This window comes from Odocoileus virginianus, chromosome 23 (genome assembly GCF_023699985.2).
Source record: "Odocoileus virginianus isolate 20LAN1187 ecotype Illinois chromosome 23, Ovbor_1.2, whole genome shotgun sequence".
Lineage (NCBI taxonomy): Eukaryota > Metazoa > Chordata > Mammalia > Artiodactyla > Cervidae > Odocoileus > Odocoileus virginianus.
In genome coordinates this window covers 20,995,859-21,015,217 of record NC_069696.1, presented here as the reverse complement: position 1 = coordinate 21,015,217, position 19,359 = coordinate 20,995,859, and the positions used below count along the sequence as shown (strand labels likewise).

Below are 19,359 nucleotides of genomic sequence, written 5' to 3'. Positions count from 1 at the left end.
AATGCATCCATTTATCCATTCATCCACCTACCCTTCAGTTATTGAGCCTTCAACCACATATTCTTTCTGTGTCTGTTCAACTTATTCTTACATGTCAGAAAATTTCTTATTGCAGCTCAGTTTCTGGATTATTATGGCAAAATCATATCACTGTATTTTAAAACCAAAAGAATACTTGGCCAAAGTAAGAAACACATTAGGGAGAAAGGCAAGGAAGTAAGCAGAGAGAAAGCAGGATTTAGGCAGAGGTAAGACTAAAGGGATATAAAGGAAGAATGGGTGAGAGATAATGAAGAAAACTTGTAAACTGGGAATAAGTAATTGTGAACAATAAAGCAGTGGCAGAATAAGACACATTTTATACCTTTGCTGGTCATGACTCTATGTTATTACTTAATATATGATAGAGACAAAAATCAAGCTAAATTTTTATTAATCTCTCAATTGTTTCCTTATCCCTATCCACTTTCTTTTTTTTTCTCCTGTGACTATGATATAATTTGTTTCTGACTTGCAGATAATATATTCTTAAAGACTCATAGATAAACCATTAATGAATCATATGTTGCTATGGGAACTAATAGAGATTTAATCATCTAACTGCCCATGCAGAAGCTGTCCATCCAGTTGGCTAAGATGGTGCCATGGAGAATCAAATATTGGGTGGGAGATTAAGCTACAGGACCCCTTTAATTCATAACTTTGAATAGTTATGAATTAATAAAAGCTGAACCTAAGAGTAATTTCTATGAATATTAAAATATGCATGCCAGATTTTCTTCTAGGTCATAAGTATCCATGGTCTGTTTTCTTCAAAATGACAATTTCTCTCAAGCCTTTTCCATTAGCTTAAGCTTCAAGGGAACAAAGGATGGAACATTTACTGGAAGAATTTAGTAATGCTTTATGATAATTCAATACTATATTTTCCAACTATATTGCTGTATAATTTATAATAGATATGATTAATTATATATATTTACTACATAACAATATGATTTTCTGTTTCATTGGAATAAGAAATAACATTAACCTGATGCATTTGTTTAGTTGATTAATGCATCTACTTTGTGTATTTCATTTAGCATTGAAAGTGAGAAAGAGATTTTTACTTATCAGGTAATTATAATTAAGCCCATACTAACTGCTATAATTAAAGAAAGAAAAGAATAGTAACAATAGTAACAGCTAGCATATATTAAATGCCTAATATATGCCAAGGTTTATTCTAGGTGTTTAGATGAATTATGCCTAATCCTTAAAACAATATTTAGTGTTTATTATTGTTTTATCAATAACTAGGAAGCAGGGGATGGAATTCAAATAATAATTTGTAATGCTTACTTGGTGTTGGCTACAAGTGCATGACAGTGAGCAAGGGAGACCAGTTGAACCCTCATAAAGATTAATTCTAAGTGAACCATAACAGTCAGAGCATCAAAAATTATGACAAGAAGCCCAAAGTCCTCTGGTCACCAAGAATATCTTACCTAGTGATGATGAAGCTGATGCTTGAAAGATGGATCAGGACTCAGTGGTCAACAGGCTAGAGTATGGAGGATGGTTCAGGCGAGAGGGGCTGAGAGCAGCAGTGTGTATAGAGATGGGGGCAGCAGGGCATCTTCAAGGAACAGGAAGGGACTTGCAGACCATGTTCAGGTATTTGGGCATCACCTTGGGACCACTGAAGTGGTCTAAGCATCAGTGGCCATGAGTGGCACTCAGATGGAGAGAGGGTGAAATGAAATAGGAGATCCATCAGCAGGTCATGGCAAAAGGAATGAAACTGGGTCATGTGCAGTGAGGTAGATGGACATACAGCGTGAAGTAAGTCAGAAAGAGAAAAATAAATATCATATGTTAATGCATATATGTGGAATCTGAAAAAAAAATGGTTTAGATGACCTTATTTATAAAGCCGAAGTAGAGAAGCAGATGTAGAGAACAAAGGTATGGATACCAAGGAGGGAAAGGAAGTGGTGGGACGAATTGAGGGCGTATCATTGACGTACATACACCACCATGTGGAGACTAGACAGCTAGTGGGAAGAGGTTGTAGGGCACAGAGACCTCAGCTTGGTGCCCTATGATGACCAGGAGGGGTGGTTAGGGGTGGGAGGGAGATGCAAGAGGGAGGGGTATATGTACACGTATAGCTGATTCATGTCGTATGGCAGAAACTAACACAGCATTGTAAAGCAATTATACTCCAATAAAAAAGTATACGAAAAGCACATTCAAAAATAAAACAAAGCTATTTGAGAAAGGAAAGCTGTGCTAATAGTTGAAGCAAGACGTATCTGGACGTGGCAAAGGAGACAAGGGTGGCAATGAGAGATCTAGTAAGGAAGAATCAGTCAAGTCCCAACAGGCTGTCGTTGGGAAGGAGGCTTGAAGCTTGGAGATTATTTTGCCCAAACTCCTTAATACAGATGAGAAAACCCAAGGCCAGGAGGTGGGAAGGGGCCTGTCTAGGGGTATCCACCTGGATAGAGGAAGATGCCTATGAAATGCAGATCTTCTTGAACTCACCCCAGTGATATTTCCTTGATGCTACTTTGTCCTCCCAAACCTACCAAGTCAATTAATTTTTTTTTTCTATTTCTTCCATAAGAAATAAAGCTGACTTAGGTGCTAAAGAAATGATGCTTTCAAACTGTGGTGCTGGAGAAGAATCTTGAGAGTCCCTTGGACTGCAAGGAGATCAAACCAGTCATTCCCAAAGGAAATCAACCCTGAATATTCATTGGAAGGACTGATGCTGAACCTCCAATACTTTGGCCACCTGAGGCAAAGAGTGAACTCATTGGAAAAGGCTCTGATGCTGGGAAAGATTGAGGGCAGGAGGAGAAGGGGGCAACAGAGGATGGGATGATTAGAGAGCACCACCAAATCAATGGACATGAATTTGAGCAAACTCCAGGAGATAGTGGAGGACAGGGGAGCCTAGTGTGCTGCAAAGAACTGGATAGGACTTAGCGACTGAACAATGACAAGGCAAATCTGGCACTCACATGAGTGGACAGAGTTGGAGTCTGTTGTATACAAGTGATTACTTTCCAAGTAGAGATGGAGACTGCCTGCAGAATTGATCATTTTTTGATAGCAAATGAACAAATTAAAAACACAAAACAAAAAATTGAGGGTCTTTCACTGCATTTAGGCACAAACATACAAAAAGTTATTATAGCGTAGGAGAAATAGCTTTCATACTATTTTGTACTACAAAAATGCATGTCATACTTTAGTAGAGCTTCTCAAAATTACAAGGTATATGCATTTCTTAGTGCAAGTTCATGCGCCCAATGCACAGTGAGGCCAAACAAACTGAATCATCCTTGGAGCATGGAGCAGATAAAGGTTTACTGCAGGACCATGCAAGGAGACCATGTGTCTCATGCCCTAAAAAGCCTCGAGTTCCCCCAGGGGGTTCGAGATTTCTTAAAAAACTGGAAATAGAACTGCCATATGACCCAGCAATACCACTTCTGGGCATACACATCGAGGAAACCAGATCTGAAAGAGACACGTGCACCCCAATGTTCATTGCAGCACTGTTTAGCCAGGACATGAAAGCAACCTAGATGCCCATCAGCAGACGAATGGATAAGGAAGCTGTGGTACATATACACCATGGAATATTACTCAGCCATTAAAAAGAATTCATTTGAATCAGTTCTAATGAGATGGATGAAACTGGAGCCCATTATACAGAGTGAAGTAAGCCAGAAAGATAAAGACCATTACGTATACTAACACATATATATGGAATTTAGAAAGATGGTAATGAAAACCCTATATGCAAAACAGAAAAAGAGACACAGATGTACGACAAATCACTTTTATAAAGCCAGGTGAGAAGAAGGGGTGGTCACAGAGTTTGTGATCAGCTAGTGCACAGTTCTCTGATTGGCCGACGGTGAGGTAGCTGGGTGGTATCACAGGGGTGGACATGACCAGTCCTTAGGCTTCAGGAGAAGTTAACATCCTCCATTTGTTGGAGATGGGAAGGCTTTTTACATCTGCAAAACAACTCAAGAAATGTGCATCAAATACTGTTATCTAGGTATTTCAGCCAGGAGCTAACTCAGAGGATGGGGTTTCTCAGGTGGGTCAGTGGTAAAGAATCTGCCTGCAATGCGGATCGTGGGTCCTTCCCTGGGTCGGGAAGGTCCCCTGGAGGGGGACATGATATCCAGCTCCAGTAATCTTGTCTGGAGAGTCCCAAGGCGAGAGGAGCCTGGTGCGCTACAGTTCAGAGGGTCACAAAGGGTCATGAGTGTGTCGGACATGACTGTAGCAACGAGCATGCACAGAGAAAATGAAGAGTCTTGAAAGCCAGGTTAAGAACTCGAACTTTGTGAGCAAGAAACCATTCAACAAGTGTTTTATAGAATCTACTGTATAAGGCCTTCTTAGAAGCCCAGACAGGTAATGCCAATTCCCTATTCTTTAACACCCTTCCTTTAAAATCAATGCATTTTTCTAGACAGGGGAATATGGAATAGGCAACACTATAACCCTAGATGGATTCGTTCAAATAAGATTCCACATTACTCAAGCATAAAAAGGATGAAATGATGCTATTTGCAGCTACATAGATGGACCTAGAGATTATCATAATAAGTGAAATAAGAAGTAAGACCGATATCATATGATATTGTGTACATGTCAAATCTAAAATTTTTACTGCCTTTATTTGAAAGTCTATTTTATCTGATATGAGTATTGAGACTCCTGCTTTCTTTTGGTCTCCGTTTGCGTGGAATATTTTTTTCCAGCCCTTCACTTTTAGTCTGTATGTGTCCCTTGTTTTGAGGTGGTCTCTTGTAGACAGCATATATAGGGGTCTTGCTTTTGTATCCATTCAGCCAGCCTTTGTCTTTTGGTTGGGGCATTCAACCCATTTACATTTAAGGTAATTATTGATAGGTATGGTCCCGTTGCCATTTACTTTGTTGTTTGGGGTTCACGTTTATACCACCTTTCTGTGTTTCCTGTCTAGAGAAGATCCTTTAGCATTTGTTGAAGAGCTGGTTTGGTGGTGCTGAATTCTCTCAGCTTTTGCTTGTCTGTAAAGCTTTTGAATTCTCCTTCATATCTGAATGATAGCCTTGCTGGGTACAGTAATCTAGGTTGTAGGTTATTCTCTTTCATTACTTTAAGTATGTCCTGCCATTCCTTTCTGGCCTGGAGGGTTTCTATTGATAGATCAGCTGTTATCCTTATGGGGATCCCTTTGTGTGTTATTTGTTGTTTCTTCCTTGCTGCTTTTAATATTTGTTCTTTGTGTTTAATCTTTGTTAATTTGATTAATATGTGTCTTGGGGTGTTTCGCCTTGGGTTTATCCTGTTTGGGACTCTCTGGGTTTCTTGGACTTGGGTGGCTATCTCCTTCCCCATTTTAGGGAAGTTTTCAGCTATTATCTCCTCGAGTATTTTCTCATGGCCTTTCTTTTTGTCTTCTTCTTCTGGGACTCCTATGATTCGAATGTTGGGGCGTTTCACATTGTCCCAGAGGTCCCTGAGGTTGTCCTCATTTCTTTTGATTCTTTTTTCTTTTTTCCTCTCTGCTTCATTTATTTCCACCATTTTATCTTCTACCTCACTTACCCTATCTTCTGTCTCCGTTATTCTACTCTTGGTTCCCTCCAGAGTGTTTTTGATCTCATTTATTTCATTATTCATTTTTAATTGACTCTTTTTTATTTCTTCTAGGTCTTTATTAAACATTTATTGCATCTTCTCAATCTTTGTCTCCAGGCTATTTATCTGTAACTCCATTTTGTTTTCAAGATTTTGGATCATTTTTATTATCATTATTCTAAATTCTTTTTCAGGTAGGTTCCCTATCTCCTCCTCTTTTGTTTGACTTGGTGGGCATTTTTCATGTTCTTTTACCTGTTGGGTATTTCTCTGCCTTTTCATCTTGTTTAGATTGCTGTGTCTGGAGTGGGCTTTCTGTATTCTGGAGGTCTGTGGTTCCTTTTATTGCGGAGGTTTCACCCAGTGGGTGGGGTTGGATGATTGGCTTGTCAAGGTTTCCTGGTTAGGGAAGCTTGTGTCGGTGTTCTGGTGCGTGGAACTGGATTTCTTCTCTCTGGAGTGCAATGGAGTGCCCAGTAATGAGTTTTGAGATGGGTCTCTGTGTTAGGTGTGACTTTGGGCAGCCTGTATGTTGACGCTCAGGGCTATGTTCCTGCGTTGCTAGAGAATTTGCGTGGTATGTCTTGCTCTGAAACTTACTGGCTCTTGGGTGGTGGTTGGTTTCAGTATAGGTAAGGAGGCTTTTGGATGGTCTCTTATTACTTAAAGTTCCGTGTAGTCAGGAGTTTTCTGGTGTTCTCAGGTTTTGGGCTTAAGTCTCCTGCCTTTTGACACAAATGGACTCACAGACACAAAGAACAGACTTGTGGCTGTCAAGGGGGAAGGGGGGTGCAGAGGGTTGGATCGGGAGTTTGGGATTAAGAGATGCATGCAGGCGTGTGCTTAGTCATATCCGACTCTTTGCAATCCCATGAACAGCAGCACACCAGGCCTCCCTGTCCTTCACTGTCTCCCAGACTTTGCTCAAACTCATGTCCATTCAACCATCTCATTCTGTCATCCTGCCCTCAATCTTTCCCAGCATCAGAGTCTTTTCCAAAGAGTCGGCTCTTCGCATCAGGTGGCCAAAGTATTGGAACTACAGCTTCAGTATCAGTCCTTCTAATGAATATTCAGGACTGATTTCCTTTAGTATTGACTAGTTTGATCTCCTTGCAGTCCAAAGGAGTCTCAAAAGTCTTCTCCAGCACCACAATTCGAAAGCATCAATTCTTCAGTGCTCAGCCTTCTTTATGGTCTTCTTTATGCTCTCACATTTGTACACGACTGCTGGAAAAACCATAACTTTGATTATACCAACCTTTGTCAGCAAAGTGATGTGTCTGCTTTTTAATATGCTATCTAGGCTTGTAATAGCTTTTCTTCCAAGGAGAAAGCATCTTTTAATTTTGTGGGTGCAGTCACTGTCCACAGTGATTTTGAAATCCAAAAAAATAAAAACTGTCGTTGTTCCAATTTTTTACCCATCTATTTGCCATGAGATGATGGGACTGGATGCCATGATCTTATTTTTTGAATGTTGAACTTTAAGTCAGCTTTTTCACTCTCCTCTTTCACCCTCATCAAGAAGCTCTTTATATTTATACACACACACATATATATATACATATATATATATATATCTGAATTACTTTGCTGTATAGTAGAAATTGACACAATGTAAATCAACTATCATTGTTGTTGTTCAGTCTTCCAGTTGTATCAGAGTCTTTGCGATCCTACGGACTTCAACATGCTGGGCCTATCTGTCCCTCACCATCTCCCAGAGCTTGCCCAAGTTCTTGTCCATTGCATCGGTGATGCCCTCTGATCATCCAGCCATCTCATCTTCTGACACTCTCTTCTTTGGCCCTCAATCTTTCCCAGCATCAGGGGCTTTTCCAATGAATCAACTATACTTCCATTAAAAAAATAAGATATCATAAGAAAAATTTTGAGTATTAGGAAAAACACCCTTCTTTAAACATGAACTGTAACCAAGTTACATCAGGATGTGATAGGCTAAAGAACTGAGCTATACATTATACATTTCAGAATAGTTACACATTGCTATAATATTGTTACAGATATGTGACTCTATCTTTATAGTCCCCAGAAGTAAACACAATTTAGAAATTTTTGAAAATTGAAATCACAATCTCAGTGACAACAGTAGCAATGTTTATTTATTTCTGTGAGGCAGCTCAAATGAAATTAAACTTCAACATGAAATAAACATTTTCTGAGAAGACTCACATGAAATACACAGTTTCTCTTTTATCAATGGCAATCCTTTTGAAATGAACATGAAATAAAGTATTGAATCCTTAGTTTCAAAAGAGCCATCAATCCAATATGCCTGCAATTGTTCTTTTTTGTTGGAAGACAATAAGATGCAACCCACTTACATTGCTGGCAAATTTAGCTCTCAAAAGCTGCTTCCTGGATCCTTCATGTGTGAGTGTGTGTGTGTGTGTGTGTGTGTGTGTGTGTGTGGCAAATGATAGTTATGAGGCATTTAGGTTTGTGACTAATGCAAGGATCAACTACTGGATGCATCCATCAGGATTTCTACCAGGAATTCATTAGTTGGTTTTAAGTTAGTAATTCCATCATCATGGTATGTGTTATCTTACTCCTAGACCTAGTTTTGTGTCCACACTTTCTAGCTAGCTCAGTGGTAAAGAATCCCCCTGCCAAGCAGTAGATACAGGTTTGATCCCCTGGGTTGGAAAGATTCCCCTGGAGAAGGAACGGGCAACCCATTCCAGTATTCTTGCCTGGGAAATCCCATGGACTGAGGAGTCTGGCGGGCTGCAGTCCGTGGGGTTGCAAAAGAGTTGGACATGACTTAGCAACCTAACAATAACAGCAATTTTGTGTTAGCGCAGCCTAGTTCATCCAGACCTTCACCATCTTTTTGGATCAAGTGAGATCAGAGAAGGCTGGTAGTAAAAGAGTTAAACTCATAAATGCAGCACCATTGGCTGGTAGTAAAAGAGTTAAACTCATAAATGCAGCACCATTCGAAGCTAAGGTGGCAAAGTCCTGCTGAGCCTGATACCTTGCTTTTCACTCACATTGCTCTGCCTTTTTATTCTCTGTCAATGGGCTGGAATTGAGCAATAAGAACCTGCTGTGATTCTTTTTTTCAGATTCACTTGTGTACAATTTTGGAGCTGAATATTCATTCTTTTATGACATTTACCCTTTCTACTGCCTTTTCCCCCTTGACATCCATTAACAAAGAGAAAAGTGTGACCACTGGTGGTTATCCTGTTTTACTTGCTATAAGAGTTTTACAGTAAGACAACCTTGCATCCACAGAACTGGTTTTCTAACTGAAATCTTATTCTTTTCCAGGCAGCCCTCTGCTGGGGGTGCTTGATGATTCATATGCTGTACCTAGGCTGCACCAAGCAAATACCACAAGAGTCGTGAGGTTGAGCCACTTGCTGGAGCCAACACACAGGGAAGGGGGCGTGGCACAAAGGACGCATGGTAATTAACCCAAGCACCAGTAATGTAGGCTCTGTGCAGGTGTTCCTTTTTTTTGTCTTCTAGTGACAAAAAGAGACAAGTACAACTTGGTCCGCTCTTTCCAGGCTCACAGCATGCATGCATGTTAACTCACATCAGACATGTCCATCTCCGGTATGGACTGTCACCTGCCAGCCTCCTCTGTCTTCCCATCCAGGGATCGAACTCACATCTCCTGCTGCCCCTGCATTGCAGGCTGATTCTTTACCACTTTGTCACTGGGGAAGCCCCTTCACAAGAGAGTCTTTCTTAAAACACTCCTTGCTGGCGCCATGAGATGGATCTTGGTGGCACCGAAAGGACTCTTTCCCACTTAGCTTTTGAGCCCCCTGTATAAGAGAGGGTACTTGATTCTCCAGTTGTTTGAGGTGTTTCAGCAGCTACTGCTCTTGTGGGGCCTCTAACCTCCCAATTCTTGGAAGGGAACCAGAAGGTTTTATTTTTACTTTTTAAGATTTTTTGATGTGGACCACTTTTAAAGTCTTTATTGAATTTATTACAATATATTGCTTCTGATTTACAGTTTGGTTTTTGGGGGCCTTGTGGCATGTGGGATCTAACTTAGCTCCCTGACCTGGCATTGAAACTACAACTCCTGTATTAGAAGGTGAAGTCTTAACCACTAGACCCCCAGGAAAGCCCCTGCCCCTAGAAGGTTTTAAAATGCGTGTATTTCTCATTCTGTTTCATCAAATAAATCTCTCTACCCTGACAAGGAGACTTTAAGTACGGAGATGTGGATATATTAGTAAAGTTTAAAGTTTAGTTAACATAAAATTTAACTTTAATTTTAAATTAAAAAACCCAAAAATTTAAGAAAAAAGTTTGGGATTGTTTATTCCTGCACAAATTGAAGAATACTAGAATAATCTACTGAGGAATAATGCTCTATTATGCCTTTTCTAAATATATTAATGATGTATTAATGCGGTATTAGAGTTCTAAGTGATTCACTATTTTAATACCATATGTAAAAGAGACAGTCAGTGGGAATTTGCTGTGTGATACAGGGAGCTCAACCCAGTACTCTGTGACAACCTAGAGGCATGGGATGGGGTGGGAGATGGGAGGGAGGGTTACGAGGAAGGGGACATACAGGTGGCTGATTCATGTTGATGTATGTAGGAAACCAAAACAATATTGCAAAGCAGCTATCCTCCAATAAAACTTTTTTTTGGAAAAGTATGTATTTAATAATTTTTATAAATACGCTACCAACTCTACTTTATAAATATCAATTTCTTAAGTGCTTTCTGTCCCAGGAGAAATAAATTCATCTAAGCTAGAATTGGCAGATGTGTTTCATGTGAGCTGTTCTGTCCCTCCTATTATGAAATTTGGCTGAGTTTTGTTCCAGACATGTCAAAGGCCTGTCCTAGAGAGATAAGGATTAATTAATTGAAGATAACTGACAATGTAGAAACCAAGCAGATATTTGCAGAACTTATTGTGTGTGTCAGGCAGTTCAGATTGGAACAGTATATTGGAGTATTCTTTTTTTCTACATGGGGATACCAAGATATATTTTGTAAAATAGATAAGAGTAGTGATTATCTATTTGTTACGGGAACTTAAATAATTTTTAGAAAAAGGGGACAGGAAATCTTACTTAGCTATAACTCATTTAATGTTAGGTAAGCCATATGAAATTTCTGATATTTAATCAAATACATCTTTGAAACTGAATGTCTTGAAAATAAAAATAAAATAAGATCAGCCCTTCCACTTCCATATAATAAATGTTTCTATGTTTCTTTTACATACTTCCCCCATGGCTCAGTGGATAAAGAATCTGCCTGCAATGCAGGGGACACCGGTTCAATTCCTGGGTTGGGAAAATCCCCTGGAGGAGGAAATGGCAACCCACTCCAGTATTCTTCCTTGAAAAATCCCATAGACAGAAGAGCCTGACAGGCTACAGCCCATGGGGTCACAAAGAGTCAGATAGGACTGAGAGATTAAGCACACACAAAAGGCTGTCTACACTAATTATGGGCGAGCACGCTGGCAAAGAAACGCTCAAATTCTCCAAGCCAGGCTTCAACAGTACCTGAACCGAGACTGTCCAGATGTTCAAGCTGGATTTAGAAAAGACAGAGGAACCAGAGATCAAAGTGCCAACATCCACTGGATCACAGAAAAAGCAAGAGAGTTCCAGAAAAACATCTACTTGTGCTTCTTTGACTATGCTGAAGCCTTTGACTGTGTGGATCACAACAAACTGTGGGAAATTCTTAAAGAGATAGGAATACCAGACAACTTTACCTGCCTCCAGAGAAACCTGTATGCAGGTCAAGAAGCAACATGGAACAATGGACTGGTTCCAAATAAGGGAAGGCATACTTCAAGGCTGTATATTGTCACCCTGCTTACCTAACTTATATGCAGAGTGCATCATGAGAAATGCCATACTGGATGAAACACAAGCTGGAGTCAAGATTGCAGAAAGAAATATCAATAACCTAGATATGCAGATGACATCACTTTTATGGCAGAAAGTGAAAGGAAGTAAAGAGCCTCTTTACATGCAAGTGAAACAGGAGAGTGAAAAAGCTGGCTTAAAACTCAATATTAAAAAATCTAAGATCATGGCATCTGGTCCCATCACTTCATGACAAATAGATAGGGAAACAATGCAAACAGTGACACTATTTTCTTGGATTCGAAAATCACTGTGGAGGGTGACTGCAGCCATGAAATTAAAAGACGCTTGCTGCTTGGAAGAAAAACTGTGACAAATCAGGACAGCATATTAAAAAGCAGAGACATTACTTTGCCTACAAAGATCTCTCTAGTCAAAGCTATTGTTTTTCCAGTAGCCAAATGGGTGTGAGAGTTGGATCATAAAGAAAGACGAGCACTAAAGAACTGATGCTTTTGAACTGTGGTGTTGGAGAAGACTCTTGAGAGTCCCTTGGACAGCAAGGAGATCAAACCAGTCAATCCTAAAGAAAATCAGCCCTGAATATTCATTGGAAGGACTGATGCTGAAGCTGAAACTCCAGTACTTTGGCCACCTGATGCGAAGAACTGACTCATTGGAAAAGATCCTGATGCTGGGAAAGATTGAAGGCCAAAAGAGAAGGGGATGAAAGAGGATGAGATGGTTGGATGTTATCACTGACTCAATGGATAAGAGTTTGAGCAAGCTCTGGTAGTTGATGATGGACAGGGAAGCCTGGGGTGCTGCGGTCTGTGGGGTCACAAAGAGTCAGACAAAACTGAGCAACTGAACTGAACTGAACTGAACTGAAACCAGTTACTTATCAAAGCATATGGAGACACAGTGATAGACTCTGAATTGAGATGCAAAAATATGGAGTAAATGATCAATTTAAAAATAATGGTTCATTTCCATGAGTCTCAATATTCTAATAAATAATCATGGCATTAAAATTTTAAATATATAAGAAAGAAAAAGTTAATGACTAAAAGTCCTTCATATATCCATCACCCAGGAACCACTGTTACACTTCCTGATATTTTCCATGTTGTTCTATGTGCTAAGTCACTTCAGTCATGTCTGGCTCTTTGAGACCCTTTGACCCTGCTAGGCTTCTCTTCTCCAGGCAAGAATACTGGAGTGGGTTGCCATGCCCTCCTCCTTTCACCATGTTACTATTTTTTTAATAAAAATGGGGTTGTGCTTCTTTATAACATGCTTTTACAAAGTAGCATACGGGGAAAATCTCTGCACATCAATAAATATTCTCTCCTTTTATTTGAGTGACTGTGTAGTATTCCACTTTGGGATGCTTGAAACTCTATAAGGTTTGCCAACTATGGAGCCCATAATGAAACAAAAAGTGCTATGATCCTCAGTAATTACTAATCAAAGGAAGGTCTGTAGAACAGAACCAGTCTAATAGCTATTTATTAATCATCTATGACAAAGTAAGCAACATCAATTGAGGGTAAGTATCAACATCATTTATTACAATTTGCCACACTGTTTTATGTCTGCTGTCATGCAGTAATGAAGAACAAACTGGGACTTGTAGCTTATATGTCTACTTTAACTCAATTTAATTTTTCATACATTTGTTTTTGATGAAGTATTGGTCCATCTAGTTTGGGGGAGGGGTACTTGTTCCTTTAGCATAGATAGTTAAAAAGGTAAAACCAATCTTGCTAGAACTTCTTGACATGAATCACAGTCTGAGTCAATAGCTGGCTGCTAAGAATGTTTTCTATAACATAGCAACTGCCATTTGGTTGGGTATGGGTTAGTATTTGGGAAACACATGTTCTGCTCTCCATGGTACTGAACCATCATTTATCACTAGAGCCTGGTTATTTCTTCTAACTTTGGAGAGCTGATTACTCTAGACCATTCTCCACCCCCACCCCCACACCTCAGATCTCCTGAATCAGGAGAAAGAAGAAAACAGGATGATATAGAGTGGGAAATATGGAGAAAGAGAAAAATTGAGAGAGGTAAGGAAGCATTTTAGAGGGAGATTGCCAAGGAGAGGGGAAACGCTTTGTGAATTCATTTACTAAATAGCTGCAGTCAATCTTAGCCCAAATGCTAAAAGAACAAATTTATAGCCCATGCAGTGTAAAGTTGCATCAGGATTGACATTAATAAATAAATTACTTTTGAAAGAATGACAAAATACTAAGCAAGCAGGGGCAACATGACCCATATGTCATGTTAGTTACACAAAAAGTTTTATGGGTTCTCTGCTTTAGTTTTCAAGATAAGTGTAAACTGTGTTTTGTAAAAATACCCTAAATCATATAGAACCATGTTTTATGAATCATTATTTGAATGGCTAATTTCACATACTTTGAGAAGCCTGTCATGTTTTTATTGCAATTACTCTTATTGTCTGATGGTTGGGAAGGTCAGGGACCCCATCCTAGCTTCCTGCCCACATGTTATGATTATGGGAGATGCTTCATATATGATAGTGACTGAATAATCTGATCAGACAGTCTCTGCTTATACAAGTTAAGTATAAGAGAAATTGTGAAGTGTGAAAGTGTTAGTTACTCAGTTGTGTCTGACCCTTTGCAATCCAACGGACTGTAGCCCACCGGGCTCCTCTGTCCACGGAATTCTCCAGGCAAGAATACTGGAGTGGGTAGCCACTTCCTTCTCCAGATTATCTTCCCGATCCAGGGACTGAACCTGTGTTTGCTGCATTGCCGGTGGATTCTTTACCGTCTGAGCCATCTGGGAAAGCAGGAGTTATACCAATAGAGACCCTTGAGAAGAGAAGGATAGCCCAGGAGCTGCGTCTGATAGCACAACTGCTATGCTTCTTTGCAGTAATTACTATTATTTTGAAACTGGCTGTGTCTGTGGTTCTTGCAACCTAAAGGGACATAATTATAGATATAATATGATTTATTAATCAAACACCTATTTTCATGTATTTAGGTCATTTCACATCTTCTGCTATAATTAGTGATACACTGAACAACCCTATAAACCTTTATACATATTTCAAAAGTTCTTTTAAATGTTAGAGAGTTTCTCAGACATTCACTGGATTGAAATGTTAGTAGTTGCTAGGAGAAATCAATTCAGTTTGGTCAAATTTTCAAAAGGCTGCTATAAACTCTGTTGTATTAATCATAATAGCCCCTATAAAACTGGAAAAAATTCCCATGTATATGTGCGTGAGTCATACTTTCTATGTTTTCTGTGAACAATGATTGTTATTCAAATGGATTTTCAGACCCCTGGCACAAGTGTTAGAATTCTTCCTTTTCTAGGAAATATCAATCTTTGCTACTTTATCATTCACCTGAAAGAAAATAAGGCACTTGCTCTCAACCTCTTTAATTTTCCTTATATGGGAGACACGCCATCCAAATGAATTTACTTTTAGTGTCACTGTTTTGCTTGCGGATCAAAACCAAAATGCTAAATTGAAACCTACAGTTATTTTAAAATTTTATGTGAAATGTGAGATTAACACATTTGCACATAAAATATTTCATCTGACTCTACATCTGCTTTCATTTGATAAAGCAATAGTTTGTAAATGATTTTAAGTCTCTTGCAGTCAGAAAGAGAAAGACAAATATCATATATTAATGTATATATGTGGAATCTGAAAAAACTGATGCAGATGATCTTATTTACAAAGCAGAAACAGAGACACAGATGCAGAGAAAAAAACATGGATTCTAAGGGGGGAAATGGGATGGACTGGATGAATTGGGAATTTGGGATTGATGTGTATACACTATTGATACTATGTATAAAATAGATAACTGCAGAATCTACCCAGTGCTCTGTGGTGACCTAATGAGAAGGAAACCCAAAAAAGAGGGGTCTATGTAAATGTACAGTTGATTCACTTTGTTGTGCAGCAAAAATTAACAACACTGTAAAGTAACTATACTCCAATAAAAATTTAAAAAAATATATATTCCCCATCCCAAACTACTGTAATGATGTAAAGTAATTAGCCTCCAACTAATAAAAATAAATGGAAAAAAAGAAAAAAAAGAAAATGCAAAAAAAAAGAAATTTTTTTTAAATAATAAAAAGTCTCCTGCAGTTGTGGCAAGATTTAATAAGATTTGTAATACTAATAATGGAAATAATTCTGCCAGGGACATTTTACAGGATGACTCCCTTTTAAATATGCAATTTTTGTGCATGTTGGGTAAAAAGGACCCATGATACAGGCACAGAAAGGAAATTCAGTGGCTACATGGTGACCCAGAGATCAAGTATTTATTAGCAAATGCACAGAGAGCTTTGGATAAGACACAGGATAACATTTTGTCCCCCCAAAAGAAAAAATAAACTGCTGAACTGAAAATCACAATGCACATTAATTTAAACAAATTAAAGGTGCTTGGGTGGTCAGGGAATATTAGCTAAGACTGCCATGGGATAATATGCAGCATAGTTATGAAGTGAAGCTTATCATGCTCCTCTAGGTTGAGAATGCAGATCTAAAACAAATTCGAAGTATAGTTGATTTATAATATTATGTAAGTTTCAACTGTACAGCACAGAGATTCAGTTTTTTCAGCTTATATTCCCTTGTGAATTATTACAAGATATTGAATATAATTCCCTGTGCTATACAGTAGTGGAAATGATGAAACATTAGTAAATAGGTTTTGAAATAATATATAGTCCTTTGGTTATAACTTCAAAACCTCATGCAAAGTTTTTCTAGTATTAATTTTTTTCTAAACTAAAAAGCCAAATGCAAGAGCAAATAATCCCTTTGAAAAGGACCTGAGTTTTTTTCATTTTCTTTTATAGCTGCATCCATGAAAAACTTATTTCATTGAACTATAAGGATGATTAGAGCCATTAAAATGATAATTGCCTCTTAAAATAACCATAGGTCTTGTGCAGTTTGGCAATTAGTTTGCTCATCCACTAAAATATTTTAATTACAAAAAGAGATAATTGAACATGGCACTTTATTGTAAAAACTTTGAAGAACTGAAAAAAATGAAACACTTCATGATATTTGGGGGAGAGAAATGATTAAGTGATATAGCTTTCCAGTAGGTACAATTTTTGAAAGCACATTCTTTCAATGTGAATGAAATAATGAATAAATCCCATCTGAGAGGAGGAGGGATGCCAGTCCATCTGCTTTCTCAAACCCAACTCCATTCATTTGGATACTAAAGAAAGCCTCCTTTGGCTACAATTCTCATTTTTAGAGTCTGAAAGAAAGTTAAAGTGTTAGTCACTCAGTAGTCTCTGACTCTTTGCAACTCTATGGACTGTGCCACACTGGGTTCCTCTGTCCACAGAATTTTCCAGGCAAGAATACTGGAGTGGGTTGCCATTCCCTTCTCCAGAGAATCTTCCAGACCCAGGGTTCGAACCTGGGACTAGGCACAGCAGGCAGATTCTTCACCATCTGAGCCTCCAGGGAAGCCCTTTCAGAGTCTGCTGCTGCTGCTGCTAAGTTGCTTCAGTCGTGTCCGACTCTGTGTGACCCCATAGACGGCAGCCCACTAGGCTCCTCTGTCCCTGGGATTCTCCAGGCAAGAACACTGGAGTGGGTTGCCATTTCCTTCTCCAATGCGTGAAAGTGAAAAGTGAAAGTGAAGTCGCCTGGTGCACTGGGAAGAGCCAGAGGGATCGGGTGGAGAGGGAGGTGGGAGGGGGGATCCGGATGGGGAATACATGTAAATCCATGGCTAATTCATGTCAGTGTATGACAAAAACCACTACAATATTGTAAAGTAATTAGCCTCCAACTAATAAAAATAAATGGGGAAAAAAAAAAAGAAAGTGAAGTCGCTCAGTCCTGTACAACTCTTAGCGACCCCATGGACTGCAGCCTACCAGGCTGCTCCGTCCATGGGATTTTTCCAGGCAAGAGTATTGGAGTGGGGTGCCATTGCCTTCTCATATTGTGATATTCAGCAGTGTCTCTGAGGGAAATAGCTACTCTTTTTTTTTTTCCTGTTTCTTTAATCAAGGACCAACTATGAACTCCTGCGCTAAGTACTCAGGGCATTTCATCCTAGGACTGGAAATAGTAATCAATCATCTTGTCCTTTGAGTTACTGGAAGTTGGCTCAGATGATAATCCACCTGCAATGTGGGAGACCTGGGTTTGATCCCTAGGATGGGAAGATTCCTTGGGGGTAGGAAACAGCAACCCACTCCAGTATTCTTGCCTGGAGAATTCCATGGAGAGAGGAACCTGGCAGGTTACAGTTCACAGGTTCTCAAACAGTTGGACACAACTGAGTAACTAACACTTTTACTTTCAAATGAATAAACAATTTTTAATCGAGGTTAACATAAAAATATTGGTTTTGAAACCGACTTTACTATTTCCAATTATTTTATGAAAACACTCTTTTCAACAAAGCTAAATCTTTAGTAGGATCATTTGAGAATCTGGCTTCAGAATGGTTCAGACATTAACACATGACATGCACATTACAGACTTAAAGAGGTATTGGTCATACCTTGTCCTGACAGTAACATTTCAGACCCCTTTTATAGTCTGAAATTTCATTTTCTCTCATCTTCTTTGACCTCTCTATAGAGATGCTCCCTCTGGGCTTGTTTCGCCACAAACTCCTCATGTAACCTCTTCCTGCCCAGCCCCTCCTCAATCTCCATTGCCTGCCGCTACCATCTTCCTTCTGCATGCTTTTCATATTCATGTTCTACATTCTTTTTATTTTGGCCATTCCTTGTAACCTGCAGGATTGAACCCAGGCCCTCGGCAGTGAAAGCATAAAGTTCTAACCACTGAAATGCAAAGGAATTCCCCCATAATCTAGATTTTTATTTTTTCTTCCCTCTACTATCTTTGTTGGTGATCTCATCCAGGGTTGTGGTTTAGTTACTAACCATCTGTGCTGAAAACTCTCAAATCTGTTTCTCCAGCCTTGGTATTTCCTCTGAGCTCTAGACCTGTATATTTAGCTATCTCCTTGAAATACCTATTTAAATGTCTGGAAGACACGTCAAACTCAGGATTCTTAAAACAAACTAAACCTTGCTCCTAAACCTAAACTTTATTAGGTATTCCCCTGTTTCTGAAGATGGTCCACCAGCCATCCTTTGCACAATCTGAAAATGAGGGAATCACCTCCAACTCTTCTCTTAGCCTCACACTCTCTTGTCTTCTTTAACTTGCCAAGCCCCATCCTTTTTAATTTCTTAATTCACCAACATTCCCTCATTAATTTTGCCTGGATTTCTAGGGTATTTTCTTCTTATACCCTTTCAGTTTTTCTATATACTATATTCAGATAATCTTTTCAATACATAAAACTAGTCATATTGTTCTCTGCCTCAAACTCTTCGGATGATTCCTATTTCTTTGTCATTTTTGTTTATTTTAATTCTTAAAGGTTACTTTCCATTTATAGTTATTACAAAATATTGGCTATATTCTCCTGTTCTAAAATACTTCCTTGAGCCTATAGTACACCCAATGCAGAGTCAACTCATTAGAAAAGACTCTGATGCTGGGAAAGATTGGAGGCAGGAGGAATGAGATGGTTGGATGACATCGCCAATTCAATGGACATGAGTTTGAGTAAACTCCAGGAGTTGGTGACAGACAGGGAAGCCTGGTATGCTACAGTCCATGGGGTCACAAACAGTCGGACACAACTGAGCACACACATGCATGCACCCATGCACACAAGTGTTTGTTAACTAAACTAAAAATAAAGCTTGTGTATGGGAATAAAATCAAACACAAAATAACAAAACAAGCAAAATATTGTAGAAGCATAAGAACATATAAAAATGACAAA

The 19,359-nt window shown here is 39.0% G+C and overlaps 1 protein-coding gene across 3 annotated transcripts in view; it reads right to left on the bottom strand.

Moving 5' to 3' along the window:
* The window catches only part of PTPRO (protein tyrosine phosphatase receptor type O), a 263,949-nt gene that overhangs the window by 132,182 nt on the left and 112,408 nt on the right, over positions 1 to 19,359 (bottom strand). The gene's annotated exons all lie outside the window — the stretch shown is intronic.